Source organism: Oxyura jamaicensis, chromosome 5 (genome assembly GCF_011077185.1).
Source record: "Oxyura jamaicensis isolate SHBP4307 breed ruddy duck chromosome 5, BPBGC_Ojam_1.0, whole genome shotgun sequence".
NCBI lineage: Eukaryota > Metazoa > Chordata > Aves > Anseriformes > Anatidae > Oxyura > Oxyura jamaicensis.
The window spans coordinates 35687125-35713046 of NC_048897.1; the positions used below are offsets into that span (position 1 = coordinate 35687125).

General features: G+C 35.7%; 1 long non-coding RNA gene across 1 annotated transcript; it reads left to right on the top strand.

Moving 5' to 3' along the window:
• The first annotated feature begins 256 nt into the window (after positions 1 to 256).
• LOC118168348 lies at positions 257 to 25922 on the top strand. The gene is made up of 4 exons (XR_004751505.1): positions 257 to 288; positions 1027 to 1036; positions 2739 to 2742; positions 25747 to 25922. It is a non-coding gene; the product is annotated as an uncharacterized LOC118168348 (long non-coding RNA).

Here is a 25922-nt window from a genome sequence, read left to right on the forward strand (position 1 = left end):
GTTGTAAATTAATAAATTACTTGCAATCAAGCCATTACTCTAGTCAATCATACCATAGGTCAAGAAGTGTTTGGACAATGCTTTCAGACATACGGTCTGATTTTGAGGTGGTCCTGTATGGAGCCAGGAGTTGTACTCAATGATCCTTGTGGGTCCCTTCCAGCTCAGGATATTCTATGATTGAATGAAATGTTGTATGACTCTGTTATTGAATGAAATATTTTATTATTGAATGAAATATGCAAAACATATCAATGAAACACTCAAAACATATCTGTGATTCAAGATGTTTTCACGTAAAAAGGGCTTAGACACAAGTAGAGTCAGCTGAGCTGCTTTAATTCCTCAGCTGAGCCAGTATTTAATGGCTACTGAAGCTATTTCACAAAATAGTAGAAAGATAGTAAAGGTAGTATTGTTAGAGAAGAACACTAAAATTTCATCCCTTTAGGTCTACATTATTCTTATTTTATTTTATTTTATTTATGAAACTGATTATCTGGTTTATGTAGACATGAATCTCCAGAATTGTTCAGTAAATATCTCAGCAGGACAGAGGAGTTTGAAAAGATTCCTAATTGCCTAATGACAACCCTAGCATCTTTAGATAGGTGTTAGATGAAATAACAAGACTGAATTCCAGAATATTGTAACTGAAGAACAAAACTAAAATCATTAAGGAAAAGCATTTTTATGAAGCAACTGTTAAAAGAATCAAATGACACTGAATATCCCAACAATTTAGCTATTAAATATTGGAAAGATCTGCGGTTAATGCAATTGACTGACAATAAAAACAATATAGAATAGAATTTAACCAAGCAATTCATTTGGTTGGCAGCATTATGTTCCCTCAGTTAACTCTACTGTGAGATACTTATTTTCTAGAGAAAAGTCAGCACTTAGGCAAAAACTTATTGGAAGAATAATATTGAAATCACCAAACCAATAATTTCAAGGCTAAGGAAAGTTAATTAAGGCCTAAGGAGATTACACACAGTAGTGGAAGTAAGTGTTTTTATGAAGAGAGAAATATGTTGATAAGGAAGAGGAGAAATATTTGATCCATTATTAAATACAATTGAGTCACCTTTCTCCTACAAATGCTGATATAATCTTACAAAGGAAGGAAAGAAACTATGTAACCTAATAACTAATGTGATCTCTGTTTATATGTTACTGTAAGTCTTAATTCAGTCTGCCATCTGGAAGTAGCAGTTTTACACAGAGAAAGAAGTGATAAAACACAGGATAGCTAAGGTTTGCAGGCACAATTAAATAACATGAAAACTGTTTATTAAACCATCTAGTCAAGGGTTGTTTACTGGAATAAATCAAAATCTACACAAAATGAAAATCCTGATCTTTAAACCTCTTTTAATTTCCACAATTTTTCAACTGGCTGGCACTCTGAACAAAAAACAAGACAAATTAGATTAAGTCTAAGTTCCAGTTCGATAGTGCATTAGTTTTTTTTGTTGTTGTTGTTGGTGGTGGTGGTGGTTTTTTTTTTGTGTGTGTGTGTATGTGTGTGTGTGTTTTGTTTGTTTGTTTGTTTGTTTGACATGCTAGTAAAAATCAATAATTTACCCTCCCCACCCCCCCCCCCCCCCTTTTTTTTTTCCTTTAAATGACCTTATGTATGACCACTTGGAGCAAGCATCACTTTGAGTGCCATCAAAGCAGGTAACACTTCGTGGAGTAACTCACAGCTTCTTTTTGAGAACTATGTTTTTTTAACTACATTCTGGAATTGCACAAATCTATATAAACTACTTATGCATGTAAATTAACATATTTACCTATAGATAGTAGTTTTAAATGATTTGATTTTTCTCTGTCTAATATTCTGACTGAGAATAATCTAAAAACAATGGTTTGGAACAAAAATAATATTTTTATTATAGTCTTTTCAACTCAGGAATTTGATGTTGTTACTGTTGGAATAATAGATATTTACAGTAGCTTTCAGGTTCCCTTGTGCTTTCATTCACAAGCTCTGGTGCAAGTGATAGTTCATGTTAAATCCAAATAGCCCAGCTGATCTTGACAATAAGATAGACAGATTTTATTTTTATTTTTATTTTTAATTAAAAAGGGTAAATTTAGATTGGTTATTCGGAAGAAATTCTTTACCATGAGGGTGGTGAGAGACTGAGGTTGCCCAGAGAAGTTGTGGATGCCCCATTCCTGGACGTGTTTAAGGACAGGTTGAGTAGGGCTTCGAGCAACCTGGTCTGCCCACAGCAAGGGAGTTGGAATTAGATGATCTTTAAGGGACCTTCCAACCCCAAACATTCTATGATTATATACCATTTTCTATTTTATAATAGGAGCACATTTCTAGATTTTAGTTATTTATTTTAAGGGGACATAGTATGGAAGAATGGAAACTTGCATCGTAGATAGTTCCCCACTATATAAGTTATGTCACAGAAGCTTTACTCAGAAATGTCGCATTGTGCTAAAGGCCAGATAGTTAAGTAGCTTCTGAAGTTGTACTGAATATCTGCAGGCTGATCACAGATTGTCTACTTTAAACATTCTACAGGGAAATGTTTTCTGCAAACTATGCCTCATCTTGAAGTTTAATCCTTTGTTATTCTGTCATGATCTTCAGCTTTACAGCGATACGGAACTGTTTGTTATAAACCGCAAAAAAAAAAAAAAAAAAAAAAAAAGAGAGAGAGAGAGAAAGCCTAGAAGGTCATTGGGCATATAAACTCCGCTTTGCTGAGAATGGTGAACTTCAGCTGATTTGTAGATTACCACTATACAGAAGGCAATGGAGTAAGTGAACTCATATATCACTTGTGAATAGGAATTTTGGTATCACTGCTTGAAGGCTAAACATGGAAATGTTCAATGCTGATTAAATGACCATAGTTTCTCGAGGTTGTGACATGGCTGAGAAGAATGGAAAGCTGTGATCAGAAAATCTAAGCAATAGAATTTACAATGCAATGACATGCTCAGGAGGATTTTTCACTCTCAACCAGCCTACAGAAAATATAAATAAAATAAAACAGGGCTAGGAAGCTCTCTAGGTATTTAAAATGTTTATTTACTGATTATATTTTGAGACAGTTAGTTCATTTATTTTTTTTTGATTTTGCTGTTCTAGCTGAAAAAAGAGGCAATTTCCACCAAATGCTCATTATACTCATTAGCATTCTTAGAAACTAACTGCTTGCAGTGGGAATTTGTATCTGGCATAATAACATATCAGGTGATGCTTGCTATTGCTGCTGGTCTCCAAGCCTTCCAGGAATTCTGCATTTCCACCCAAAAACTGAAGCCAGAAATTAATGCAGTTCAAATCAAACAATACTGAATAGTCACACTGGCAGCTATGCTCAAGAGAAACTACATTGCCAGCAAGGAACAGAGCCAGTGGAGAAACACAGACACAAATATTGGCTTTAAATCTTGTCTCTAAGTACTGAATGAGCACTTTTACCTTCAGAAGATTATGTATATTTTTTTACACAAATGCCTTTCTACTAAAACCAGGAGAAACCTAGTAGCTATATTTTAAATAGGCAAAAGAACTAAGCATTTAGCTATTTTCTATGATGAATTCTGAACTACTTTTTAACTTCCTACTCATAAGAAATGCTGAGTTTAATCTTACTTGCCCTCTTTTAACACTACTGCTCTGGTTTAGAGCACAAGCAGAATCAGAACTATCAAGCTACCATTTATTTATTTTTTTCCCAATTGAATGAGTATATGAAAATAGATGTGAAAATAGTAAACTTTAAAAAACAAATCATAAGCTCAGGAAAAGAAGGTAGCTGGAGCTAAATTTCAGGGACATTTTTGATCCTCCTCAGGATCAAAACCTGCAGCCCATATGTACTTTGTGATCACAGAGCTTGGGGGGGGGGGGGGGGGCACAACACCACAGAGAACAGGGGGAAAAATATAAAAGGAAAAAAAATTACCAAAACATAGATTTAACTCCTTTTTCATATCTTTCAAAGACTGAAAGTGCTTTTGTTAAATAAATGTTTTCCTTTTAGAGTTAACTGCTCTCTAGATGCAAAAAGCTAATTTCTAAGAACTTCTACCTAGTTCTTTGAGACACAAAGGTTAGGAGTCTTAGGACCATCAATTGAGAAGAGCCATATGTGGATATCCAGATATTTCTACTTAAAATTGAAGGTGGTTCTCAAGTCAGTATCATGTATTGCTCTTGAATGGCAGATCCATTCTTCCAAGTTCTTGCTACTTTGACAAAACGAGACTCAATTTTTTCATTATTCTGTTACTGCCAGCTTGTAGGAAATCTTGCTTTTCAGCAATCTTTTTTCTTCTTTAACAATGTTAGTTCAGAAATGTGGCAAGATAAGAAGAAATAGAAAAAGGCAATTGGATTTTGGCACTTAGAGCCGCATGTGTAAATATTTATTCTCTAGAAAATGCCTGTAGTTTCCTCTGGATCAAAGAGCTTTCTACAGCTTTCCTGTACCAGAGACTCTATCTAGGATATGGCTAAGTCTGGTATCAACACCTTTCTTTCTTCTTTCTGCTTTTAATTGGATCTTTGTAGTCTCTCTGAATTGCTGTTTTGAGACTTTTAAATTCTCCTCACCAAGACAATAAATGGAGAGTTTAGCTATTATATAGACATATAATGTACGTTATATATAATTTGGATGTTTAGATCATACAGAAGTCTGAAATACAGGCAGCATCTCCTTTTAAGGTTTCTTATTTTTTCTTGGATCTAAGTTAATGCATCTAGTAAGTACACAATTGTCATAGCTTTAAAAACTGAGCATGAAATAAAGCTACACTGTGTGTACATCAATGGGTCAATCAGTGCCTAGCTTTAAAAAATCCATCTCTTTTATTTCATGATGTACAGATTAGATCTGTACAGGGGACAGATTAGAAGAATATATCAGAATACATTCTGATCAAAATTCATTGATTCATATCAGAATCAATGCCTCTTAAATGCTCAAACTGCTGTTTAAATGAGATGAAGTATTATGAACATATTTGGAAACTATCTCTTGTATTTTCTTTAAGGCTGATATAAGCCTTGTACATAAGCTTTCTCCCAAGCCACTTTTCCTTTAAAATTTCCCTGGTAGTTTCTTCTTATTAGGGAGATATGGTTAACTTAAGTGTACTCAGATTTACCATGAGAGTGGTTCTCTCATTTACACCCACACCCCAGGTGCAATACAATGCTAAAATCTCTACACTTTCATGTAATATATTTGGGGGTTGACTGTCTCTCCTAAATCCTTCTTCCGCACAGCAAGGCTTCTGAACTCTGATAATTATATTCCCACCCCTTAGAGAGATGTTACATCTTTAATTTTCTGTGTTTGTGAGACAATCTACTGCTTGTGCAATGGATTTGAGCATATCTTCCAGTATAAGTCCAAAAGTCAGCAAAAGCTCTCTTCTTCTACTGGCATAATCAATCCTGTCATAGATGTGAACTTTAGGTTAATGATACCTAGTACTGTCACTGTTCCAGCTGATTTTAATATTCTAAAAGCAGATAAAAATATTTGTAATGGATAAATCAATGTAGTTTTGAGGTTCCTTGACCCAAGAAAAAGGCAGAAAAAGACTGTGTTCCAAATGTCGAACAGTCATGGGAAGACAGGTCTCTGACAGGTAAGCAAAATGAACTAACAGCATAAACAGCCCTCAGGAACTGGGAACACTAAGAAATGAATGTCCTGACTTTACTGCAATAGGTAAACGTTCATGACTAGAAAACATAAATGCTCTGTGTTCCTCCTAGCTATATTGGAAGGATTTATTCCAGGGTAGTATATGAGGGAGTTATACAATTACAGTCCATCAATAAAATGGGAAATGCATCACACCAGCAAACAAATATAGCAAAAAAAAAACAATCCTACATGTTTCTCTAGCTTCTTTATTTTTCACTTTTTTTAAAAGGGCTTAACATGATGTTTGTTAATTAATCCTCAGAAAACCCTTAGAAACTAATAAGAAAACTAGGCTCAAGTTTACAAAGGGAACAAAAAGTCTATGTGATTTACGCAAGGTCATACAATTTATCAAAGCAGGAAGAGAACCAAAGAGAACCAGAATCCCAAAATTTTGTTTTCACCAGTGGTGTCTGTTTCCTGTGTTACTTGCTATCTGTCTTATAAACTGTATTGGAAATGATTTGAAGAAGTACTGGAATCAACATTAGCCACTCCACAGAAATGTGGTCAAAATGTAATTTAGTAAAGGAAGTCAGCTAGAATGAGTCAGACCACAGTTCTAACTCAACTTAATTATCTAGGTTGTTTTCCCCTGCTAGCAAGGAGCAAGGAGTTAACAGAGGAATGATAGGTTTTACAGAAGTCAGATGGAAACAGTGCAAAAATAGACTTTGGAAGTCAAAGATCATACAGTGTTTGTCACTAGATGGCAATTCAATGAAATACTACCCCTCAGTGGTTCTGGTTCAACTGCCCAGCTGTTGTTGTAATTTTGATGCCACGGTAGTACAAATAGCTTAATCCTTAGACTGCAGTGTGATCCTGTTGTGCAATGTGTCTAAACACAAAATTACAAATGATTCAGAGAATAGCATATGAAATTACAGCATTATATATTATGTCAATCTAAAATAATTACTTATTTGATATGTACAGACATGCACAAAGCTTGTACAACAGAAGTAAAATGGAAAGTTTTATCACTGATGGGTTTTCCTTAGTTAACTGCCTGAGGGCTTATACCCAAACTGTCTCAGGTTTCCTGTGTAATATTTGTCACATTATTTATGTGTTGTGTTTTTCTGTAAAATTCTAAGCTTTATTCCATGGTATCATGGAATAAAGCCCATCATTTTGAAAGTGGTCTTTTCCAAAATGTTGTGAAGAAAAGCTTGCATTCTAAGACTAGTGAAATTAAAAAGCTGATCAATAATAAATAAATAAATTAAATTTAAATTACAGCAGTAGAATTTATTTAAAGATAACAAGGTAATATTCTTATTTCATTCATTAAAACTCATGTTTTTAGGGCTTAACTAATAATTTTATCTTGGAGAAGGAATAGAAGACAAAGAAAAACTCAAGGTTCCAAACTCAGATTATGGTAATTCTTTCAAACTGTTTATATTTATAGTTCTAATGATTGGTGTTTTCTTTACAAAACACAACTGTGCTAATAAAATTTTATGAAAAAAATGAGCTTTTTCCATTTCATACCCTATAAGCAGCAGCAGTGTTCTGAATCATAGTAGAGAAAAGCTCTATGATCTGGCTCAAAATTTCTACTCTTCCCCCAAATGTGAAGCCTGAAGATCTTCCATAAGCCTAATTTATGGACTAAAAAAAAAAAAAAAAAAAAAAAAAAAAAAAGTATTTTTGAGCCAGAAGTAAAATACACAGTGTGGGACTCCTTTGACAATGGGTGCCTACCTAAAATGAAAAGATTCCTGGCCCTAAATCAAATGCAGGCATTAAATTGTAGTATCAAGGAACAAGATGTCTTCTTCTGTCCAGGGAAGTGTTGGGCTGAACATATTTATAATATTTCATATCTGTCTTCATGCTGGATTGGCCTCTTCCTTCACACATTTTTTGTCAGTTTTCATTCTGGTCCTTAAACTTTTTCTTCAGCACCAGATTTTTTCTCTCTCTCATTGTCACCTTCATGCTTTTGCTAGAGATGTGGTTATGGAGAACAAAAAAGAACCAGTTGAACGATCTCCCCAGGAAAATTTGGAACTCCAACAAGGACAATAACTTTTAAGTAATGTGCTTAACATAAAGGAAAGATCATAGCTATAACTTAATTTTCAGTCAATTTGTTTAATCTATATCCTTTAACTTGGGGTAGCTCACTGATTCATTTTTCATAAAAATGAGGGATTAAAAGGAGGAAATAAGACATCTGAGCCTACAGCAGTTGTGATAACACATGATAGCTATGCTATACCTGCTGATGTTAATAAAAGACAAGGGCTAAACCCAATTGTTGTAATGGTAAACCCGCATCTGCAAAAAAAAATGCCATTTCCACATGTTTGAACAATTTGTAGATATAGTGTGTTTTGAGCAATTATAATGCACCACCTTCCTTAGCAACACTGAGAAAACAGATCAAAGAAACCACTCTGATCAGAAAGCAGACTAAGCATCTGTTCCCAGTCCCTCTTTTGCCTGCCATTTAAATGGTATTATCTATTTCTTTGTTCAGAGATCTGTTTCCATGTTTGTTTGTTTTTTCTTTTTGTTGTGGTTTAAACTGGCAGGCATCACACACAGATGTTCACTCACTCCACGTCTTAGTGGGATGGTGGAAAGAATTGGAAAAAAGGCAAAACTCATAGGTTGAAATACAGCTTAATAGGACAGAAAAGGAAGAGAAATACTACTACTAATAATAATAAAAGAATATGCAAAAAAAGTGATTCACATTGCAGTTGCTTACCACCTGCTGACAAATGCCCAGCCTGTTCCTTAGCACTGGCTATCCCCCAGCAAACTCCTCCCAGTTTCATTTTTCTGTTTGTTGTTGTGTGGTATGGAATAACCCTTTGGCCAGTTTGAGTCATCTGTCCTGGCTCTCTACCTTCCTGGCTTCTCCTCTCTGGCAGGGAAGTTTGAGAGAAAATCCTTGATTTAGTGTAACCACTGCCCATCAGCAACTAAAACATTAATGTTATCAAGGTTATTCTCATCCTCAATCCAAACACAATACCATATCAGCTACTATGAAGAAAATTAATTCTATCTTGGCTGAAGCAGGACAATATCTATTCTATACCATCTACATCATACTCAAGGTTCCACACCTTCTAATATATCCCAAATAATCCCCAACACCTTTCCTGTCTGTGATACACACATATATCATTCCCTTAGTCATGGGATGGGCCATCCTTCCAAACTTGAAATGTCTGATGAGTTCACTTAGTCCATGACTTTGAGCTCCATCTGTCTATAACTGTCCTTCAGGGCAGGAGTGATGGTGTGTGGTGCTGGATTGTTGAAAACTATTTGTACTAATGTGGGTGTTGCACCAAGGGGTCAAGAATAATATGAAAGAACCAAAGACAAATTATAATTGTAGAATATGAGAGTATTAAAAACAAATAAATCAGCTTTAAGTGACCAGATTTGTGAGTCCCCAGAGAGCAAGACTCTTGCAAGATGTCCCAGCCTCATTACTTCCTGACCACACACATTCTTTCTAATAAAATCAAAAAGACATTGGCAGCTCCATGGCCTTTTGCATCAGTTCCACTACCTAAAGCAACGGTCCCATTTTTCATTCACTTCAATCTTTCCCTGCTCAAACAATAATCATAGAACAAACAAAGAAACAAACAAATAACAACAGCACAAACAACAACTATGCGCAAAAGCACATCGTGATGACAGCATCTTTCCTGAAGTAATGCAGCATGGGATCTGAAGATCTTTGTTTTCTACGTGACTAGTTCCAGAGCACAGGCAGAGATTTGGGATTGATAGTAGGGGTCATTATCATTACTAAAGTAGTACCTAACAAATTCTAGAGAACTCAGAAGCATGAAGGAATTAACTGTATCTAACACTGACCAGAGCCAAGCTTGTATTCTCCTGTAAGTTAATTTTTCACAGAAGAATCTTATAAATAGGATTATTATTATTATTTTTTTTTTTTTTAAAAAGGCAGATGAAATTAAAAACAAAATCTTTGAGAATGATCAGGCTAAGCTGGTACATTTCTTGAAGCTGTAGTGGGTACATGTGGCAAGTTTTTTTTTTTTTTTTTTTTTTTTGGGGGGGGGGGGCTGTATGGGATTTTTTTTTTGTGAGAAGAATCCAGAAGCTGTCCCATGTTAGATAAGGGGCCCACTGCTGGCCAGAGCCAAGCCAATATGCAGTGTTGTTTGCACCTCTATGAGAGCAGATTTAAGAAAGGGAAAAAACAAAACAAAATAAACAAATAACAACAGCAAAAACAAAATAAAACAAAACAAACAAACAAAAAACCTGCAGCTGGGTGAGTAATGAGTGAGAACCAGCCCTGCAGTCCCCCAGGTCTGTGCAGCAGGAGGGCAGGAGGTGCTCCAGGCACGCAGCAGAAGTTCCCCTGCAGCCTGTGGAGAGGCCCCTGGTGGAGCAGGCTGTCCCCCTGCAGCCCATGGGTCCCATGGTGGAGCAGATTTCCATGCTGCAGCCCTTGGAGGAGCTCCCAGTGGAGCAGGTGGATGTGGCCTGCAGGGCCACATGGGCTGTGTCCCATGGAGAGCCCCCGCAGGAGCAGGCCCCGGGCCGGAGCTGCAGCTGGTGGAGAGGAGCCCACACAGGAGCACAGGGTCTGGGGGAGCTGATTCCTGTGGGGGACACATGTAGGAGTAGTTTTCTCCTGATGGATGGACCCTGTGTTACAGACCCATATTTGGAGCAGTTCTTGAAGAGCCGCTGCCTGTGGGAATCCCACACAGAATCAATTCGGAAAGATCCCATGGGGTCCCACCCATGGAAGGAAGGGAGTGACCGAGAAGGAGCAGCCAAGGAGAAGTGCTATAGAGTGACCGCAGTCCCCATTCCTCCATTCCCCTGCGCTGCTCAGGGGAAGGAAGTGGAAGAGGGTGGATGGGGGAAAGGTGATTTTTTTTTTTTCCCCTTTTGTTTCTCACTTATGTAGCTTGTTAGTAATAGGCAATACTATTATTAATCCCACCGTGCTGAGTCTTTTTTGCCTGTCACAATAATTGTTGAGTGATCTCCCCGTCCTTATCTCAATCCTTGAGTTCTTTGCATTGTATTTTCTCCCCCTTTTTCCTTTGAGGAGGGGGAGTGAGACAACAGTTCTGGTGGAGCTCAGCTGCACACCTGAGTAAAAACACCACAGCTCATGCCTGTTACTGAACTTATCTGCAGGAAAGGTATTTTGAAAAACCTTGTTTGACTATAAAGTTTTCATAACTATTTATTGTCAGCAGATATGACTGATACTTCATGTTGTATCAGCTGATAGATCAAACTAAGACTAAGAGCATTCAGTTACAACTTAAGCCAAATGTTCAGAGCATTATCAAAGCATCCGCTTATGAAACAAAAGTAGTCCTGCTTCTAATTTAAAGACAATAAATTGAGAACAATTTCAAATTGAGACCTGAAACTTTCTAAATTAATATTTTCTGGTTACCAATTCGCAAAGAAACTTTTCCATTATGCCTGTCTTTTCAATATTTTCTCTCTCTTGAAAAGTAATTTTATAAAAGTTAAAGAAGAAAGCTCAAGTCCAGAGCTGACTGATGCTGTCTATTAAAAGTGAGTGAGAGGTTTCTTCTAATTGTAACTAAATATGATCCAGCCCAAATTGTTCATATGGCTTAGGAAAGGATTATTCTTTCTAGCTCTTTCTTTCTCCTCATCATGCTGACATGTTTTCCATATTCATACATGGTACCTGGTTTGCACTGGAGCCTCAAGCACTGGAAAAATCATGTTTTTGTTTTATTATGACACAACTTTAAATCTGGCATTCTTAGGTTGTTGCATCTCATCTGATTTCAAATCTATTTTGGTAAAAGGCAAAATTGCTTGGTAGAACCTTACCCCATCCATTACACATTTGGATATTCTAGGAATAGTTCTGATAAAAATATGATTAGGTAAATTGCATTGGTAATTTTTATGAGCTTTATGCATCAATTTATATAAACTTTTTCTTTTTTTTTTTTTTTTTTAAATGACAGCTAAAAATAGAAATAAAAAACAACGAGGCTAATTAGATCAGGTTGCATCCAAGAGCAAAATCTGTGAAAAAGATTTACAAGTTCAAAGTTAAGTTTTGCAAAATAAATATGGCGTTGGAGAAATTAAATCCCATGCAGAGAATTAAGGACAATTTATTCACCAGACCAAGAAGCAGACAGGAAAACAGCAGCTTTTCGCTATCGTTACAGTGTTTGTGAGACAGTGGTAAGGAAAAGCTAGCCTGAGAAAAGGGATTATAGAAACCCAGTCTAGAGCTAAAATGATCACAGACCAAAATTTCAACGTAATTAGAGAATTAGGAAAGTTATGGATGTGCTCTGCTCATCAGAAGGGAAACTGATCATTTGCCAATAATGCCCACATTGTCAAGTCAGATAAGAGTGAAATGTGATGCTCAGTCATGTTTTGCTGAATTCTCCTCTCTCTGTATCAATATACGTGGCAAACACATCAAGTTAAAGTCTCAGCTCTGTCATCTCCTTCATAGCATTTCCAATTTTAACTGATTTTTTTTTTTTCTTCATGCTTTTATTGCATTGCAAGAATCCATATAACTTAGACGTCACTTGATATACAGTATGCTGCCAATGCCACAATTCATGCAGAGATTTACAGCCACCACTGCTGTGGTTGCTTTTCCCACCTCTTTGCTTATCTAAAGGACCTACACAAGAAAATGTTTAATTAAAATCAGGGCTAAAAATAATTACACTCACAAAGAAATGTGCTACAATCAAAAGAGACAATTAGTATATAAATAAAAAAATAACTTAAAAATTAAATGTATGAAGAGCTGGAACTAGTCTTTTACTCACTGAGTTTCAGAATTTTACTCTTTCAACACACTGGCATTTCCTTCTAAAAAGAAAGCAGTAGGTACTTTATCTGCTCTGTAAGGCAGACATTTAAGAGAATCTTTCTCACTCTTTCTGTCATTTAAATGCACACATCCTTCATTGCAATATGTCAACCTCTGAAGGTTCAGAGGTTCAGTGTAGATGTTTACCAAAAGAAACCTAAGTTTCTGGTTTAAAGTTTCTAGCAGTCCTGTGGGCAAAGGTTGCCTTGATCAATTTACAGTATTTCTGTTTTTTTTTTTTTTTTCCATTCAGAAATACAGTAAAGATATCACCATTTACTTTGAACTAAAACAAAAGACAGAAAAAATGGGTAAATCTCACTGTGAAAACCACACAAGTCATAGAGTTCAGTCATGTGAGGTACTGGCTCTGATGGCTTCTTATGAGATACAGCATTCTTTTAGCGTAGTCAGTGGGAACCAAAGGACATGAAATCAGTTTTCCTGATTTTGAAATGTAATTGCTGCAAATTATAGAAGCTAAAGTCTGTTACATCCAGGCAAATTCTTCTTTGGGTCAGGTTTGTGAAAGCCATGGTTTTGTATGGAAACTGAAATTATATCATTTCTGTGATGAAAACAGCACAATCTGGAAACAAATTGATCTTTTCTCACCTGAGCCTCCCATTTTCATGAAAGTATTACTTCTCATATATGAAAATTGCACAAAAGTACTTTTCACCACAGTAGGATGTATAACAATTTCTAAACCACCCTCTGGCCTGTAGATTTTTAACACAATAATTTCAGTCTTCAAATACTAATGTGAATTTTTTTTAACATCTTTAATGCATATTGAGATGTTGAATGACATTTAACAAATATATATATATATATATATATTTCACTATAGTTTTTCACAACCATGAGGAATCCTAATTCCATTCTTGGAACCAAAGAAAGAGGGAAACACACCAATATTTAAGTTTCTGTTTAGAAAGATCCAGAAAGAAATTATGTATTATGGCTTAAAGCTAGAGGAGTCAGTTCCTGTTTGTTAGTGATATCAAGATAAAAGAGATTTTTATAATAATATTTGAATAAATAGCCTAATTACTCTAAAAATATGACAGAGAACCCTTTAAGATATTCTTATTTTATATTACAAGTAAAATAAGAATTTCAGATATCTATCACAAAAAAAAAAAAAAAAAAAAAAAAAGATACTATTCATCATTGCAAATGACTGCCTCATTTTTTATCTCAGCTTCAAATTCGGCCTTGACTAAAGCTGAGAAAAAAAGCCAGATATTTTTCTGTGATGCTGAATCGTGAATTTGAGAAATGTATGAACATGAACATAGGGAAACCACTTCATTTATTTAGAGCTAATTTTCTGTACAATATTTGTAGTGCCCAGCAGGAGTGTAATTTAAATGCCCCAAACCTCTGTCTGTAGCCTCTGTTCAGCTCAATGTGTTTCAAAGTAATTTACAGCTTTCAACACCCAAATTAGGTGAAGCGTTTAAATAAAATCTCAAAAGATATAAGCAGACATGCTAGACTCATTAGCTTATGATGTTTGTGAGCACACAAACACAGTAACCTCATCTATACTTGTTATTGTGAGAACATAAGTTATAATTGCAAATATTTGCATTATTTTTGGATATTTGTGGTCCCTGATTAAAGATATACTTGTGCTCTTTGGGTGGCAGAAACTTGAGCTCAAGTCATTTTCATTGTCCTACAGTTAAAAAACATGAAGTACAAGAGATGAATTTGAAGATTCATTACAAGCTGATTGTTTTTTTCTCTCAATGTGTCACTGTTCTTTTAATAACCTCTTTCATTATTTTTATCTAGCATTTTTGGCCTTTATTTTATCAACTGTAGCATTTCTCATCAGAGCACAAGGCTGTCTGACTTGTTGCTATTTTTATTCAAGTATGTTGAATCAAGCATATTGTAGGCACAACAGTATATGTTTTTTGCCCAGCTGATCTGCTGAGACTGAGGTAATATCCTCAGAGTTGGCAATTAGTCTTAAAACAAGTTATTCAGTAAGCTACTAAATCTTAACTATAAATCAGAAGGCAGTATTACCTGTAAGGTATCATTGACTAATCTTGATCATCACATTTTCTGGAGACTTCTAAATTACAAGTTCTTGAGTTTTGTCCTAAATCTCTGTTAAAATGGTGTTGGCTTACTAACTAATATGAGATTTCTTAAGAAGCATGAATGAATTTTCAGATTTCTCAAACTGCATGTGCGTATGGCTTGCAGCTGAATTCTAGACTACATAACTAGTTAAGAAATCATTAACATCCTAGCTAGAAATTATTTATTCAGATATTCTAAGTGAACACTTAAAATTAGATGAGGTGAAATTGAGGCTTCCAAACCTGTTTACTTTGTTAGTGGATGTGGAGACGTTTTAAGTAAGATTAAAATGTTAGGAAGACAATATGAAGAACCTTATATTTTCTGTTGTGTGTTGGTAGGATTTCGTCTTTCGCTACAGTTTGATCTTCATTTGTCAAAGCTGTTCCAGGTACAACATTAGGTAAAAGACATGTTAACAATTTTTCAGATTTGCTTAAATAATTAACATCATCTCTAAAATTTCATATCAACTGATGTAGATCTAGAAAGTCTTGAAATCTCTTTGCTTGAGCATTTAAACCAGGATTATAGTTTGAGCACAACTGTCTCACAGCAAAGCTATCACAGATTGTGCATGGGTTCAACAAAAATTAAATTTGCCTCTGTTTATTTTATATTTTGTTTTGTTTTGTTTTATTTTGTTTTGTTTTGTTTTGTTTTTTGTGGACTGTTTTTGAGAGCTTCTTTTTAGTACTTTATCTTTTCTATCACTTTTCTTTCTCATCTTAAATGCTTTCATGATCTATGTAATACCCCTGTTGTTTATCCCAAATGGAACTGTCTGTGTAGTGCCAAGACTGAGAGCCTTAGAAAAATAGATGGTTACTTGTTTCCTCCATACTCACTTTAAACTGAAACTGAACACTGTGTCATCTTTTGGTGGAAAGTTTTTGTGTTGGCTTTGTGTTTTTTTTTCTTGCTTGATTGACCACAGTGCACTCACCAGGTAATAAAGCAAGCTTTTAAAGGAAACATATGAGGCTATATCCATTGAACTCCAGTACCATTAAATATTTATTGATATAATAGTGCATGTTGCAGTGTGAAATAAACATTGGGCTCTGTAAATTTAATAGTTTCCAGTGGAGGGAGTAGAAAGGAATGGGAAAAAAAAAAAAAAAAAAAAAAAAAAGTAAGAAAGGAAAATCTCTCCCATATTTTTTGCAGTCTCAAGAACTGGATTTAACAAATAAATAGTTCATGATGTGCCAAAACTGAATTGCCAAATGATTGACCACATCCTATATTGCACAAGGAAAACGCTGCTGTTGTTTTTACAAGTGTGTTTCATTCAGTGTTTGACTTCATTGTATAAATATTATGGAGCTGCCTTTTCGAAATTAACCTCTATTATAGATTAGCTGCAGACAGGGTTGGAAAGGGGAGGAAGCACAGAAATTAGGGGATGGGAGAACCCCAGAAAGTCTTAATCCCATATTTCCTGAACCAAAACTGCTGAAGTCTATGAAAAAGTTATAGGGAACTCAGAACAAAGAAGTAAGTTTTAAAAGCTGTTTGCTCTTACAGCTGAAATGCAGTGAAGAAAAAAATGTGTATGTATTTTCAGGCACTAGATGAAATTTCCAGGGAAACAGGGAAATGAATGGTATGTTACTAGAATTCTACTGCTGTGTTTCAATCAGAACTTTCAAAGGATATTTAGCAGATAGTTTTGAAGAGATTTTCAGAAAAACTTAAATGACAGGAACTACTGTATGCTTCAGTGAATTTTCTGTTTCTAAGGCATCAGTGCATTATAAAATTCCTTGTGAGAATATGAGCAGCAGAGAGACAAGGCTGGGCATAGTAATTTAGCTCTGTTTTGCATTTAGCTGATACTTTTGTCTTGAAACCTTTGCACTGATAATTAAAAAACAAAAATTTCTGAGACAGACGGATACTCTTTCCTGAATCTATGATAAGTTTTGAGAAAAGTCAAAATTAAGCCTTTTTGGTCTCAGAGTGTACTCCAACAGGATGGATTTCCAAGGTATGAGAAAGATGCAGACTGACTTATTTTCCTTCCCTGCTTGACTAATAGCAAATATGGCCTCTTTTCCTTCCCAGTTGCAGCTCACAGCCATTCCCTTCTCCCCCCTTCCTTGCTTCCAGCACTTCAAGACTGTAACCCTAGCCGCTATATTTCCTTTCTTTCTTTAGCAAGTATGAACATAGAAAATGCTTTAGGTAGGGTTGGTTGCATATTATAAAGTCAAAATAGAAAGTAAGTGGAGTGGTCAGTTCAGGTAATTACTTGTTTTAATGTAGTATTTGTCATGAGAAAAATTACTTGTACTTTCTTTGTCCTTCGTTTTCCTTGAGTGTCAGATCCTCGGTATAAAGCAGAACTAATAACACTGCCTAATCTCATAGAGTATGTATGAGTTGTAATTAATTAATACATGAAGACTGTTTAGAAAGCCGAGTGAATAGAAATGAAGTAGGGGTTATTGTTGTTCACTTCTTGTATATGCTTTTCAAGACATATACACTCATTTACCTGGCCACTGGGAAATGTTTTAAGGAATATAAAGAAAATGAAATCATGTTTTATGCATGTACATATAATATTCTGGCAAATACATCTTATAGTCACTGACAGTATTCAGAATAAACTTAAAAGAGTGAAACTCTTTGTTGGTAATATAACAATTCCTTCATTCTGTAGGCAACCACACTGTGTTGATTAACAAAACATGCTGCTAATGTTGTGTTCCACATAGGTTAACTATGTACAATAGTTCAGATCCCTTCTGAATTGTAAAGACCTCTCCTGTATGAGTTTTTTATTTCTTTCATTGGTTTATTTGGTTTTGTGTTGTTTTTGTTAATAATCACTTTGCAGAGCAGAAATTTCATTTCTGTAGCAATGTTCTTTGAAAATACAGAGCTAATATCTATTTCAGTAGCATCTAACTACTTCCTCCCCTGGGTTCAGCTGTGACCCTGTGACAAAAATTTGACTATAAAGGTAGAGAAATGTTGAAAGCTGTAAATAAATTTGCTTAGTAGTGAATGGGTGTGAGTTCTGAAGACAACCAAAGAAATGATAGTGAAATTATCATAGTAGAAGTAGGTTAAAATGGTAGCTGACTGTAGCATAAACTACAGAAAAAAAGACTGTATTAATAAGACGTGTTTAGTCTAGTGTCTTCTAGGATTGTAAGCAATGGAGAGTGCTCCAAATTCCAAACTGAAACCCAAACCAAATTCAGATTTTCTGAATTGATTGATTTATTTATATTTGGAATCAATATGTTAAGACTTCTGGGACATATATTCAAACCTGATCTTTGTTATTACTGCATGATACTCCTATTTAGCTTGTTTGCATCACAAGCAAATGTAAGAAAAAAAGAAAAATCTTCTATTCTCCTACCACTGCCACAGTGAACTAGCAGGGTACTATGTTGGAGGAGAAACTGCATCACACAACTGGAAAAAAAAATGTTGATTTTTTCCCTTCCTCCACACTACAATTCTATAGAAATGAAAGCTTTTTTTTTGTTTCAAAGTGGATATTTTTTTCCTTAAACTTCCTATCAATTTTTTTCTTTTTTTTCTCCAAACTATGAATCTAAAGATGTCATGACAGATATTTCTGCACCTTAAACTGCCTCATTATGGAATGGTAAAATATCATTAACTTTTCTTTAAAACAAAATAAACTCACAATGTCAGAATGGTTAGTTTAGCCCCTGTATGTGATATGCAATTGTTCTGTGTTCCAGTTACCATTTTGTTAAATAGTAATAACTCTTCTGGTCATCTAGATGTTGTATACTTTTTCTAGTTCTACTGAAGCATTTTTGAAGTGACATAGCTCTTGCTATTTACATGATTTGGAACTTTATTTATTTTTTTTTTTTTCCATCTAAATGCAACAACATAGGATTCTTGTTTCAGTAGATTTGGTTTTTCACCTTGATTTTCACCTTCATTCATCATTTTTATAACATTATAACCTAAACTTCATGAACCCCATGTGGTGGTTTTACTTGGGTGGGTGGCCAAGCTCCACCACAGAACGGGGAGAAAATACGATGAAAGGGGCTCAAGGGTTGAGATAAGGATGAGGAGATCGCGCAGTAATTTTCGTGACGGGCAAAATAGACTCATCATAGGGAGATAGTAAGATTTATTGCTTATTACTAACAAGCTAGAGAAGTGAGAAACAAAGGAAAGAAACCAAAAGCACCTTCCCCCCCCATCCACCCTCTTCCACCTCCTCCCCCCGAGTGGTGCAGGGGAATGGGGGAGTGGGGGTTATGGTCAGTCTATAGCAATTCTTCTCTGCTGCTCCTTCTCAGTCACTCCCGTCCCCTGTGCTGTGGGGTCCCTCCTACGGAATACAGTCCTTGCTGAACTGATCTGGCGTGGGCTTCCCACAGGCAGCAGCTCTTCAAGAACTGCTCCAGATATGGGTCTGTACCATGGGGTCCATCCCTTGGGAGCACACTGCTCCAACCTGGGTCCCCCACAGGCAGCAGCTCCTGCCAGGTCACCTGTTCCTGCATGGTCTCCTCTCCATGGGCTGCAGGTCCGGCCCAGAATCTGCTCCAGCAGGGGTCTTCCACAGGCCGCCGTCTCCATCAGTGCAGGTCCACCTGCTCCACTGTGGTCTCCTCCATGGGCTGCAGCGTGGAACCCTGCTCTACCGTGGTACTCCATGGGCTGCAGGGGGACATCCTGCTTCACCATGGTCCTCACCACAGGCTGCAGGGGACTTCTGCTCCAGCGCCTGGAGCACCTCTCCCCCTCCTTCTTCGCTGACCCTGGTGCCTGCAAGGCTGTTCCTCACTCCTCTCGCTCTCCCAGCTGCTGTGTGGCACAGGGTTTTTTTTTCCCTGTCTTAAATATGCTCTCACAGAACCACAAAACAACATCACTTATTGGCTCAGCTCTGGTCAGCAGTGGGGCCCTTACCAAACATGGGGCAGCTTCTAGATCCTTCTCACAGAAGCCACCCCTATGGCCCCCTGCTACCAAAACCTTGCTACGTAAACCCACTACACCCCATTGTGAGGATACAGATTTTCTGAATATAAGGGAAAAAAATCTTTACAATGACTTTGATCTTTGGGGTGGGTTGCCACGAGAAGTTGTAGAATCTCCACATAGAAACCCAACCAGGTACAGACCCTATCAACGTAATGTAATTGGAAGTTGTGCCTGCTTTGAGTGAGAGTTTGGAACAGATGACCTTCAGAAGTCACTTCTGATTTAAATTATGATTTTGTTGTACTTCAGTTCTTCTGCCAATATTTTTAGCTGTTCAACTAGTTAGTTCCCATAAAGTCATTAATTTTATGGCGGTTGGCTTGGGAAGCCACTTAATTGTGGGAGTAACTGCAGCTCACTTTAAAACATCTTGTGTTTCTCCAAACAGTGCTCTGCTTCCTCTTCATTCATTGTTCATTGGGTATGGAACAAACTGGCTGCAAAGAAGTCAGGGATATTACTGTTCTTTCTGTGCACAAGGAGAAAGTATTTTCAGTCTAATACAGTTTTAAATTTCATGAAAAGAAGACAAAATATCAAGAAGGAAGACAAATAAATCATTGCTGAGAGAATGCACACAGGGTGTACCTGTTTTCCATAAAGGGTTGAAATCCTGAAGCTAAGTGAGCTACACCCTGAAGATACTAGGTTTTGAAAAGCTTTTCAGCACATTTTGAATCAACTGTGACTGAGTTTTGCGTAATTAAGTTGCTCAAGTGGTTCTGCAAATCTCAGATAACTCCTATTAAAGAAAAAGGATAAAAAGGAAAAAAAAAAAAAAAAGATGTAGATTCAAAAGACATTTCCATACTCAGGGAGAACACAGATTATAAAGAAACAACTAAATTCAGAGGTATAAAGCAAGAAAAAGACAGAAACACGACAGAAGAAAGTTCAGATTTTTCTCCTCTCTCATATGTCTCTGTTTATATTCAAATATTTTTAAACACTGAGTGTTGGGAATGGAGAATTGTATTTTGAGTGAAAGAGACATCTAAGTCCTACAAAGAAAACAAAGCAACCAAAAAAAAAAAAAAAAGAGAAAAAAAAGAAAAAAAAAAAAAAACGAAAACTTTGTTTTTACTCTGTTCTTTCTCTTTCTTACAATAGGAGACTAAAAGTGCTGTACAGCTCTCAGAGTTGTATCTCAGGTATCCTCCAGTCTAAATAAAAGAAATAAAAGTGGGAAAAATAAGAAAACACAAGATATTTTGGATATATGTATATTTTTCAGATTCTGCTAAATAAGGAAAAACAAATTTATGTGTTGAGGCATTCTCAATAAGATATGCTGCATGCTACATGTAACATTATATATTACAATTTCTCTACAAACATTCAAACATTGCATTTCATTTTGTATTTTGTTGTGTTTTTTCCTCCTTTGATTTTTGTTTGTTTTTGTTGGTTATTTTACTTACAATCCATAAGCAATACACATACACCAACCTGGAGGAAGAACACTCTAAATATTACGACACGATTGTTTTCCATTTCATTATGTGTAACATAATGTGTAATGTAGCACCACAATTAAACTTTTTGTTCGTGATGTACCCTAGGTAACTTTGCTTCTGTGTGCCATACTGCTATATAAAATCTCTTAATCATACTCTAAAGGCAGTATTAAACATCCAGACCTAGAATCGTAGAATCATACAATCATAGAGTATTCTGAGTTGGAAGGAGTACAATTCATGACTTCACAAAAAATAGACTGAGACTGTATGTCTGAGAACATTTTCCAAATACTTCTAGAACTCCAGCAGGCTTGGTGTCATGACCACTGCCCGGGGAGCCTGTTCCAGTGCCTGGATACACTCTCAGTGCAGAACCTTTTCCTAACATCCAGCCTGAACCTCCCCTCTTGCAGTTTCATGCCATTCATTTGTTCTACCTTTGTAAACACCAAATAAAGGAAAATCTATATTGCCACTCTTTTCTGTCTCATAGATGAGGTGACCACACACCTCAACTGCCAACAACTGCTACATGGCCCCACAGAAAAACAAACAAACAAACAAACAGAAAAATCAGAAGTTATATTCATTCAGAAGCAAGACTGTCTAAGGTTGCCAGATTTATTTATTTTTTTCTTTTCAGATAAATCATGAATTCTTTGAAGGTCATGTAGATCCACTTATTTTACATGTAAATCATCGTGGTTTAATCTAGCTGTCTTTAAATGAAATTATTTACACTGGATGAAATCTGAACTTTTCTTTCCACCTTCAAATGGTTAAACCTTTTGACAGGCTGGAAGTAGCTCAGCTCAGTGTTCCCATTTTAGTCTAAAACTAGCAATTTTTAAATAATTTCTAGAAGTTGTGGGTATATCTATCAAATACACTAAGGAGATGCTAGAAAGAAGAAACATAGGTTATTTTGGAAAGTGTAATTATACTATTTAAGGAAGCACATAAAACCAGTGTTACAGAATGCTGTATAATCTTTTTTTTTACCAAATAAAACTCTAAGCTCTACAAGCTTATTAACAGCACTAGTGGGATTAAGTTGCTTTTGAATTACGTGCTCTGCCTTTTCAGTTTTTTTTTTTTTTTTTTTTTTTTTTTTTTTTTCTGGAATGTGCAATCTTAGTACAAGACACAATTTTCCCCTTCAAGAATTTAAAGAGCTTGAAGGGGATAGGGTGAATAGCCTGCCTTGTCTGAGTCTTCTCTGCAGCTATACATCAGATACAGAATAAAGATAATCAGTGCAAATTTGCTACTTCAGTATAACTGGGAAGTTAGAAAATTTACTTCTAGGGAACGTACAATGGGATTTTCATTAGCTTTTCTGAGATATGAAAGAAAGACTATGTCCAGTTCATAATTAACAGTCTCAAAATACAAACATCCACCAATTATTATTTTTTTTAATATATATAACTAATTTCAGTGCAAAGTATACTTTAAAATATATTTAATGACAGTAGACAATTTAATATAAACTATCTGTTTTAACAGTTTATAATTTTCCATCCCAATAACTTTGTCTTTGATATTTTACTTTATAGAATCATAGCATAGAATCATTAAATGGCTGGAAGAGACCTCAAAGAGCATCCACTTCCAACCCCACTACACTCCACCCACCAGATTAGATTGCTTAGGGCCTCACCTAACCTGGTCTTGAACACCTCCAGGGATGGGGCATCCACGGCCTCTCTGGGCAACCTATTCCATGCCTCACCACCCTCTGAGTGAAGAATTTCCTTCGAACCTCTAATCTAAATCTCCCCTCTTTTTTAGCAATGTCAGTTGTAAAAAGTAATGTAGGGTATTATAGCTGAGCTACAGAAGCCATCACTTACATTTGGAAAGTCATACAGAGCTCAAAATTAGACCTTACAAACCGTCATATATGAAATCATATATATTCTGTCAAATATAACCTTGATCAATGCCTGTTGCTGAGGCAAAGATGTAAGAACTTGAGTGGAATGGCTCAATTTCAAGGAGTAACAAATGTAGACATTGGCAAAGAGAATCTCAACAGTGCTCCTAATTCAAGCCTTGTAAGAACAGCAAATGACTTTGCAGTAGAATATGGTGGAATGTGTAACAAAAGGAATGCTGAAAGGTCAAGACAGTTGTGCAAGCCAAGGTAAAGATAAAACTCTTGCTAGCCATATGTGAAAAAAAAACAAAGGCAGAAGTTTAGTATATATATAAAAAAAAAAAAAAAAAAAAAAAAAAACATATTAAAGGTAAAGGTTACTCCTACTTTAAGAGTGTGTGAACTAAATGTAGAGGAAAAATTAATTAGGAAATACATGTATTAGGAAATATACGATTTATTACTGTGCCACTGGACAAAAGTATTACTGTTGTTCTTTGATTACAGAATTAAGATCTTGATTTCCTCAAGCTGATTTACTCAGTTTGTCCCCCCACCCTCCACCCTGCCCTGATTCTTTAGCAGTTAAAAAATATGAATGATTAAAAGAAAGACACTTAAATAGGGATGAGAGTTACCCCTTTTCAAGTCAGAAGACCTCAATTTTTCAAGTCAGAAGACCTCAATTTTTCTCTACTGTTTAAGCAGAGATAATTTAGATGGATTAATTTTTTGGTGTTATAAATGACTAGAATAGGCACAGTCATTGATCATGGGAGGGGGAAGAAAGAATTTACATATAAAGGGACCAAAATTTGTAAAGATTCTGATGTTGTCCTCTACCAAACAGAAAGACATTTTGAAAGATAATGGCAGATGTTGAATATTTTCCCTACAAATGGTATACCTGAAGAATTCTGACAGGTGCTGTTCTGTGAGAAAAACAGAGCACCAGAACTGTCTAGAGAATCCCTAAGGCCTTCCTAGCTTTCACAAGATTCAGGGACTACTAAGTACTATGTATTTCATTTGGCTGGGGGGAGAAAAGGAAAATAGAAAAAAGTTATTCTTTTTGTTATGATTTTAAGGTGATATTCCTTTTTTTTTTTTTTAATTATTTTTCTGAGACTACACACCTTTCTTCATTACTGCGAAATGAATAAAATTTTCTTTTTAACTCCACAACAGCTGTGATTTTATAGACCTACCTCTGTCTGGTTCTGAACTCTCTGAGCACAGAATTCTTCAGAAATCCAATTGCTAATCTTCCATTGTAAAGTATCATTATTTAATGCTACACTTTATTTCCTTCCAACCAATAATTAATTCACAGATATCTTTCCTACTATCTTCTAGTGCTTTATTAAGGACATCTGAGGAAAGATCTGGTGTTCAAGATTTTTTTTTTTTTTTTTTTTTTTAATGTTAGTATGTTACACACAGTGACAGTAGAGATTATTTATATATTGATAATAGATTAATTCTTTATTTTAACATTCTGTATTACTGTTTTTCCAGTTTGTTGTTGTTTGGCTGGAAATATTATCAGACTTTTTAAGCATACTGTAACTCTTATTGGTTCTTTGGGAATCATGTAACATCTAATATCCAATGGTCATGAATTACATGATACTATTCTTCACAGCATCCTTATGGACAAATTGTCCAGCTGTGAGATAAGCAGATTTATGCAATCCTGGGTGATGAACTTGGTCAACAGTAGAGCTCAAAGTGTTGTAGTAAATGGGACTACATTTGCCTGGTGGACAGTAACTAGTGGTGTTCCCCAGGACTCAACTCTGGGGCCGTTTCTGTTCAACATTTTTATCAATGATGTGGATGAAGGAATGGAATCCTTAGCCAGTTTGCTGATGATTCTTTTGATTCCCTGAAGGGATGAGAGGCTTTTCAGAGAGATCTAGATTTGTTGCAGTACTTTGCAATCAGCAACAGCATGAAATTCAACAAAGGTAATTGCCAGGTTCTGAACCGTCAGCCTGGTTGGTTGAAGATCTTTTAATTTTGAACCTTAGGAGCAAATTATTTTATATTTTCTTGTTCTCATCTGTAATGCCAACATGACCTCTTATATTGTGACCTGAACTGGTTGCCAAACAAGCTGCACTGAAGATTAGACTGGTCAGAAACTTTCTAACAAAGCCCATACTTCAAGAGAAAGCTTCAAGAGAAAATAAAATCTGAAAACTTTTTTTAAATTCAAAATTGATTTTTCATAGGTTGATTTTCAATTAAACTGTGGAGAAACTTTTTGTTTGTTTGTTTATATGTTTTGTTTTTTGCTTTTGGGTTTAAGTCAAAGCATATTCATGAGTACATATCCCAATTCCTCTGTATAAGTCCCAAGTAATTATAAAATCCCATTCTTCAGAATTTAGGGAAAAAAAGTTTTATAATGTATGCTGGGTTTAGATTTGTATAGGTATAGATGGCTTCTCCACTATTGTCTGATATTGATAAAAAGGATATATTTGCAAAATAACGTACAACATTATTTTGATTCTCAGAGCTGAAATGTCAGTATTTAAATTAGGTGATCCAGCTTCTCATGTAATTTTAATTATCAACTCACAAACACCAAACTAAATAAGTTGTCTACAAAAAGCACTTCATTGTAGAATATAAAATGGTGATGGAATGAATAAAGAGAAAGGGGAAAAGCAGTCACTGAAAATAATAGTACCTTACAGATCATAGAATCATGGAATCATAGAATATCCCAAGTTGGAAGGGACCCATAAGGATCATCAAGTCCAACTCCTGGCATTGTACAGGTCTACCCAAGAATTCAGACCATGTGACTAGGTGCACAGTCCAAATGCTTCTTAAATTCAGACAGGGTTGGTGCAGTGACTACTTCACTGGGAAACCTG